Genomic DNA, 8,117 nt, shown 5'->3' with positions numbered 1-8,117 from the left:
GAAAACATAAGTCCACTATACGATGTAAGTTAGTCATGTTGCCTATTCCATACCATTTCATCCAGTGCGGGCATATGATCTCTCAGATGAGATTCCAAGTTTTAGAGCATATTCCACCTTTGAGACGTGGGGGTGATAGGATTAAGAAATTAAAAGAAAGAGAATCCTATTGGATTCATACCCTGAATACCCTTTCCCCTTTTGGACTCAACAGAGAGTATGAGAATTATTGATATGGGGTCCGTCTATCCTATTGCTCGTGATTTTCAATATTATTGGAGAATTTTATACAGTTTAATTTTAGTCATATTCATTATGTGATGTTTAGAATTATGGGTATACATATGTGTGTACTGACATGATAGTCCTGCACACATATGTATACACACATAGCAATAGTTTGTCATAAACGTCCTATAATTATGTACGATATGCATTGTTAGATGTTATATTAAAAAGACATGGGCGTGTGCATATATGGATATAGATGTATGTCCATATGTTCATACATATGTATGTGTAAAATACGGATATAACATATATACGTGTACTTTGTGGGATGTATTGACATTTATTTAAATGGAGTCATTAGTGTTTACCCTTGGTATTATACTGATTATCTCATTATATTATCTATATAATTCATCTTGGTCCTAAAAGCCCTATTTATCTCCCCCTTTTTTCTTTTTCAGATGCGTACTTAGCACTTCTCCGTTCGTAATGACATTCTGGGCGCCGTAACTTACTTATACCCGATTTTCACTTCTGCGCATGCGCGCACTTCCGGGTACACTGCGCACGCGCGGCTTGCGTGTCACTCGTCTCCATGCGTTCCATAAACACAGGAAATTGTTCTGTTATGCCCGCCCCTTTAGCACATTTAAACCCCAGCGCGGTCACTCTCTCTCACTCCACCGCTGATCCTTGGCTAAACAGGTATGTCATGTCTTTCTCCTCTGTTAACCCTTTGCTGACCGGCACTTTCCCACTATAGATCACCAATGTTTAAATGCACTTGTATTCCTTTCTTCTGACACACTGATCGTGATTTTCTTACTCTATTCTCCAGCCTAATAGCGATTCAAAATTGTGACCATTTTCCCATTGTGGACACTACAATTATATACTGCCCTTTTCAACAGAAAGGTAATATTGTTTCCCAACTTATGGAATTATGATTATATGTTGGTGAAAGTGCTTATGCACTGAAATGATATGTTTATAAACCTAATACTGGTCATGACATTTATTTTTAAGTGATTTCTATAATTCCTTAAATATGGGCATTGTTATTATTATTCTTTCAGATATCAATGTTTGTACACGTCTGACGTTCTTCTCAGATAACATTCAAAATACCGCATAGGTAATAAATGATATAAATTGTTATTGTCTTTATATGATACAAATATGAATGAATATTGGTACTCATTTTTCCTTTTCTGTTATTTTCTATTTCTGTTGCATATAATTCAGTTGTGAAGAAGGCAAATAGCCGAAACGTCATTATTATCATTTCTGAATATCCGAACAATATTAAATATAATAAATAATAATTGACAACACTTGTGTGCCAGAGTTTTTTCAATATATAGGTTGTGGTGTAGTGCCAAGCTTCTGTGAGCAAGAGGCCTACGCCTGTCTGTCATCTTGCTGTCTCTGGTGAAGGTAGAAATATTGGTTCAGGCCTTGTTACAGGGCCTGTCCGAACCATCCAGGTTGCTTTCTTGGACTATTTGTAGCCTGTGCCAATTGTTGCTACATTTTCCTGTTGCCTGACCTTAATTAAGGTGGATGAGATGAGCAAATAATACAAGAGGGAGGAGGCAGGGTAATATTACAAGGGAGAGGAGACGAGGTAATAAAAGAGGGAGGAGATGAGGAAATAATAAAAGGGAGAGGAGAAGAGGGTATAATAGAAAAAGGAGGAGAAAAGAGGAAATAATACAAAAGGGAGGAGACAAGGTAATAATACAAAAAGAAAGAAACAAAATAATACAAGGGGGGGGGAGATAAGGAAAGAGACCTAAGTTATTCAGAGGAGTGTTCAATTGAATGTACTACCTGTAGAAGAAAATGAATATATATACAAGAGGAAGGAAACAAGTCAATAATACAAGGGGAGGAGAGAAGGTAATAATACAAGAGGGAGAAGACGAGGAAATAATGCAATGGGGAGGAGACAAAGTAATAATACAAGGAGGAAGGAAACAAGGTGTTAGGGTGAACTCTTAATCAGAGAACACTAGTTGCCTACTGCCTGGCCGAATTGGTATGGGCCAAGTGCATGCATAAAAGAATTCACACCAGACACAGTCTGATATGAAGTCTCTTCTTGGTCACTAGAAATGGCACCGAACAGACTGAGGAGACTCATGCATCCTCTTGATATAGGCTAGGGGCGTACACAAGTTCAGATATGCCCATTTAGTGGGACAGTTCATGGGCTAGCGAATGGGGAGATCCGTGTTGCTGTTGATGGGCAGGTCTGACTCCAGTGGATGAAACCATGACGATGGGAGGGACGTCATTTAGTGGATCCATGCTGATGGTTTGGTCTGTGGTGTCATCTGATCTGTGGGTTGGTCTTCTAGCTTGACCAGGGGTCTTCCCTTATATGGTGGTCTTCTTTCATCTGGACATTCCTTGCATTCCAAGCAAGGTGTGGATAACAGGAAATGGCGGCCATCTTTATATCTGTGTCATGTGTATGATCTGAAACCTGAATTATGTAAGGCAAATCGACATATTTCCCACAATCCCTTGTCAAGAGGTTAATTAAGTATTTGATGTAAAGGTCCTCCTCAACAATCCCCCCTAAATACTTTATTAACCTTCTGACCCTACTCCTAACCCATCAGTCTCCAATACCTGGCTGCAACTCTTTTCTTTTTGCTGCCCGCTATACGAGCAATGCTAAGCCTTTGCCCCCATTGGTACAGACTTCGATTGGAGCCTGATGTACTCGCCCTACTCTGACTGCCTAGCTGGGGACTGTGAAAGACTGAAGGGGGCCTAGCTGCTCTATATCTACAGAATAGCTGACCTCCTGAGCTAGGAAAGTGGGGACTGACGTTTCTACTCCTTTCTCGATCATCTTCCTTATGCAGGGAAAAACACAACAAAGAACAATAGGTACAACAATTAAGACAACAAGGACCACTATGCCTATCTGAGCCAGCCATCTTTGCCATCCCTTCATCCATGAGAAGTATTGGTCCCAGGGATCCTCTACACCTGAATTCCTTTTTAATTCTTTTTGTAGAGAAGCTAGCTTTTTTATGGCTTCTGTAACCTTCCCGGTAGGACCTGTATTATCTGGAATGTAGGTACAACACGCGGACTTCACCATTTTACAAACACCTCCTTTCTCTGCCAGTATCATGAGAGTGCGAGGTACTGAAGTAAAGGGAGGCGACTGAAGATAAGTGTGGCATAGTTTTAACACAATCTCATAGTGGTGATAACTGTAACTGTTTAATTTCATTAGGGATTTGTTGTCTGTGTTTGTCTGGGGTACTGTGAAAAAGCAAAAAAAAAAAAAAAAAAAAGTGTGTCTAGTGATTTAGTCAGTAGTATTAGCCACACCTGTTTCTAGAAGCTTCTAGCAGCTTCTAGTAGTCCTTGTAGAACTATATAAACCAGCCAGAGCAAGCGAGGTGCTGAGAGTGCGAGGTACTGAAGTAAAGGGAGGCGACTGAAGATAAGTGTGGCATAGTTTTAACACAATCTCATAGTGGTGATAACTGTAGCTGTTTAAGAAGAGAAGAGTCGCCGTAAGCTGATCGATTGCTGGGACTTGCCGGGTCTCGCTGTTTGAGGACATCGCAAAACCGCGCGCCTGACGGCTCGCGACTTTCGCCTGTCATACGCTACATCAGCATTATGGAAGAGAAGAAAATCCACATGGTCACCTGCAACACATGCTACATGTTTACGGATCTGCCGCACAAAAAATCCAACTTCACCTGTCAAAAGTGCAAACTTGTTGCCCTCTTAGAGGAAAAGGTGCAGGGACTGGAAGAAAGAATAGCAACTTTGAAGCTAATTAAAGAACATGAGGACTTCTTGGACGAGGCAGAAGCAACAATTCAGGATATGGAAAGTGAGAAAAGCTTCAGAACACATACAGAGGCTGAAAAGTGGACACATGTGACCAAAAGAAGCCAGCGGATCAAGTGGTCGGCACCACCCACACAGCTAAGCAACCAATATGAAGCCCTCATGCTGGAGAACGAAAATGGCACAGCTCAGGATGATACCGTCTCTACAGGAGAAGACACAGTATCATCAAAAGAAGTTACTTTGTCAACAAAAGCAGAAACAAAAGACACTCAAAAGCACTCAGGAGCAACAAGCAGTGCGTCCAGAAAGAAAAGAAGAGTGGTAGTTATGGGCGACTCACTACTAAGAGGCACGGAGGCAACTATCTGCAGGCCGGACATAACCGCACGAGAAGTATGCTGCCTACCGGGAGCAAAAATCAAGGATGTGGCCAACAGGATACCAACTATCCTCGGATCCAAGGACGAATACCCGTTCCTATTGATACATGTAGGAACAAACGACACGGCAAGAAATGATCTACCAACTATTTGTGAAGACTTTGAAATTCTGGGGAAGAAAATTAAGGAACGGAACGTACAGGTTGTTTTCTCATCAATCCTCCCAGTCGATGGCCATGGTGTCAGAAGATGGAATAGGATACTAGATTTGAACAACTGGCTACGACGGTGGTGCAGGCAGCAAGGATTTGGATTCTTGAACCATGGAGTGAATTACCTCTACGATGGACTTCTCGCAAGAGACGGGATACACCTCACAAAACCTGGGAAACACACGTTCGCCAGAAGGCTTGCCACACTCATCAGGAGGGCTTTAAACTAGAAGAAGAGGGGATGGGAGAAAAAACAGCAGACAAGAACATGCAACAGAAGGACAAACTAATCAAGGATACTAGATGCCGTAAAGAGGACCCAAGGCAGGGTAATCAGAAGGAAGCTAAGAAAAGGGGAGCAAAACTTCTTTCCTGCATGCTGACCAATGCAAGAAGCCTGACCAATAAGATGGAGGAACTGGAGCTGGTAATGTATGAGGAGAAATACGACATAGTAGGAATAACTGAGACATGGTTAGATGATAGTTATGACTGGGCGGCTAACCTGCAAGGATATGAATTGTTTAGGAGGGATCGTAAAAAAAGGAGAGGGGGTGGAGTCTGTCTATATATAAAGTCCAGGGGGTGGAGTCTGTCTATATATAAAGTCCAGGGGGTGGAGTCTGTCTATATATAAAGTCCAGTTTAAAGCCCAGACTAAGAGAAGATATTCAAGAGGGAAATGAAGAGGTGGAGTCTCTATGGGTGGAGATACAAGGAGGGAAAACTAATAAAATCCTCATAGGGGTTTGGTATAAGCCACCAAATATAACAGAAACCACTGAAAATGTATTATTGAAACAAATAGACAAAGCAGCAAATCACAATGAGGTGATTTATTATGGGGGACTTCAATTACCCCGATATAGACTGGGAAACTGAAACCTGCGTATCTCAGAAAGGAAACCGGCTTCTGTCAGTAACTAAGGATAATTATCTGTCCCAATTTGTGCCGGGCCCAACTAGAGGGACAGCCCTTCTGGAGGCCGGACAGAGGGGCAGCCCTTCTGGAGGCCGGATAGAGGGACAGCCCTTCTGGAGGCCGGATAGAGAGACAGCCCTTCTGGAGGCCGGATAGAGGGACAGCCCTTCTGGACTTAATTTTAAGCAACAGGCCAGATAGAATAACAGACGTACGAGTGGATGGGCACCTCGGGAATAGTGACCACAATATAATACAATTCCACTTGTCCTTATTAAACAGCCACTGCGGGCTAGCCATACCATACAGAAATAAGAGGGCTAGGAACAGGAGAAAACCAATGTGGCTAAATAAGGATGTAAAAGGGGCAATGAATAATAAGAAAAAGGCATTTAAAAAGCTAAAACAAGAAGGCAGCGAGGAAGCATTAAAAATATATAGAGAAAAAAATAAAATGTGTAAAAAACAAATATATTTAGCAAAAGTAGAAACTGAGAGACTCATTGCTAAGGAAAGCAAAGCAAATCCCAAACTATTCTTTAATTATATAAACAGAAAAAAGATTAAAATTGATGGTGTTGGCCCTTTAAAGAATAATGAGGGTAAAATCATAGAAAGCGATGTGGGAAAAGCAAATGTTTTAAATACTTTTTTCTCAACTGTGTTCACACAGGAAAAGCATATGCCAGGGGAAATGCAGAGTGATCATGTAGATGCCCCATTAAGTATGACCTGCCTAACCCAGGAAGAAGTGCAGAACCGACTTAGTAACATTAAAATTGACAAATCACCAGGCCCTGATGGCATTCACCCTCGGGTATTAAGGGAGTTAAGTAATGTGATAGACAGGCCTCTATTCCTTTTATTTAAAGACTCTATAGAAACTGGGTCTGTTCCACTGGATTGGCGGCTAGCAAATGTGGTACCAATATTCAAAAAAGGGTGCAAAAGGGAACCTGGAAACTATAGGCCGGTAAGCTTAACATCTGTTGTGGGTAAAATGTTTGAAGGGTTTTTAAGGGATACTATTATGGAATGTCTCAATGTTAATAACTGTTTAACTCCATATCAACATGGATTTATGAAGGATCGCTCCTGTCAAACTAACCTGATCAGCTTCTATGAGGATGTAAGCTCTCACATGGACCGAGGAGAATCATTGGATGTCATTTATCTCGACTTCGGTAAAGCATTTGACACTGTCCCACATAAAAGACTGCTAAGTAAAATGAGAAAGCTTGGGCTCGGGGAAAATGTGTGTAGATGGGTAGGTAGCTGGCTTAGTGGTAGAAAACAAAGAGTGGTTATTAATGGTGCATACTCAGATTGGGCCAGGGTTACTAGTGGGGTGCCACAGGGGTCTGTATTGGGCCCCCTACTATTTAATATATTTATTAATGATCTGGTGGATGGTTTACAGAGTAAAATATCAGTATTTGCAGATGATACAAAACTATGTAAGGTAGTTAACACAAAGGAGGACAGTTTGCAACTACAGATGGATTTGAGTAAATTGGAGAATTGGGCTGAAAAATGGCAAATGAGGTTTAACACAGATAAGTGTAAGGTTATGCACATGGGAAGGAGAAACAGATGCTACGATTACTTACTAAATGGGAAACCGCTGGGGAAATCAGACATGGAAAAAGACTTAGGCATCTTAGTGAATAAGAATCTACATTGGAGTGCCCAGTGTCAGGCAGCAGCCACCAAAGCAAATAGGGTGATGGGATGCATTAGAAGAGGTCTGGGGGCACGAGATGAAAACATCATTCTCCCTCTGTACAAATCACTCGTCAGACCACACTTGGAGTATTGTGTGCAATTTTGGGCGCCGGTGCTGAAGAAAGACATTACTGAACTTGAAAGGGTTCAGAGGCGGGCTACTAAAATAATAAATGGAATGGGTGCATTACAATACACGGAAAGGTTATCAAAATTAGGTCTATTTACTCTAGAAAAGAGAAGACTTAGGGGAGACCTAATAAATATGTACAAATATATCAGAGGGCCATATAGAGATCTCTCCCATGATCTGTTTGTACCAAGGACTATGACAAGAACAAGGGGGCATTCTTTTCGATTGGAGGAAAGAAAATTCCTACATCAGCATAGAAGAGGGTTCTTCACGGTAAGAGCAGTGAGGCTCTGGAACTCTCTTCCTGAGGAAGTGGTGATGGCCAACTCACTGAATGAATTTAAGAGAGGAATGGATGCATTTCTTGTTAGCAAAAGTATAGAAAGTTATAAATAGCATAATCTTACAGGTAGATAGAAGAGCGACCAAGATTATTAGAGGAATGGGTGGGGCTGCAATACCAAGACAGGTTATTAAACTTGGGGTTAGTTAGTTAGGAAAAACAAAGGCTTAGGGGGATCTAATCACAATGTATAAATATATGAGGGGACAGTACAGAGACCTTTCCAAAGATCTCTTTACACCTAGGCCTGCGACTGGAACACGGGGGCATCCGCTACGTCTTGAGGAAAGAATGTTTAATCATAATCACAGATGAGGATTCTTTACTGTACGAGCAG

Source organism: Anomaloglossus baeobatrachus, unplaced genomic scaffold, assembly GCF_048569485.1.
Source record: "Anomaloglossus baeobatrachus isolate aAnoBae1 unplaced genomic scaffold, aAnoBae1.hap1 Scaffold_304, whole genome shotgun sequence".
Lineage (NCBI taxonomy): Eukaryota > Metazoa > Chordata > Amphibia > Anura > Aromobatidae > Anomaloglossus > Anomaloglossus baeobatrachus.
This window is presented reverse-complemented; position numbering follows the sequence as displayed.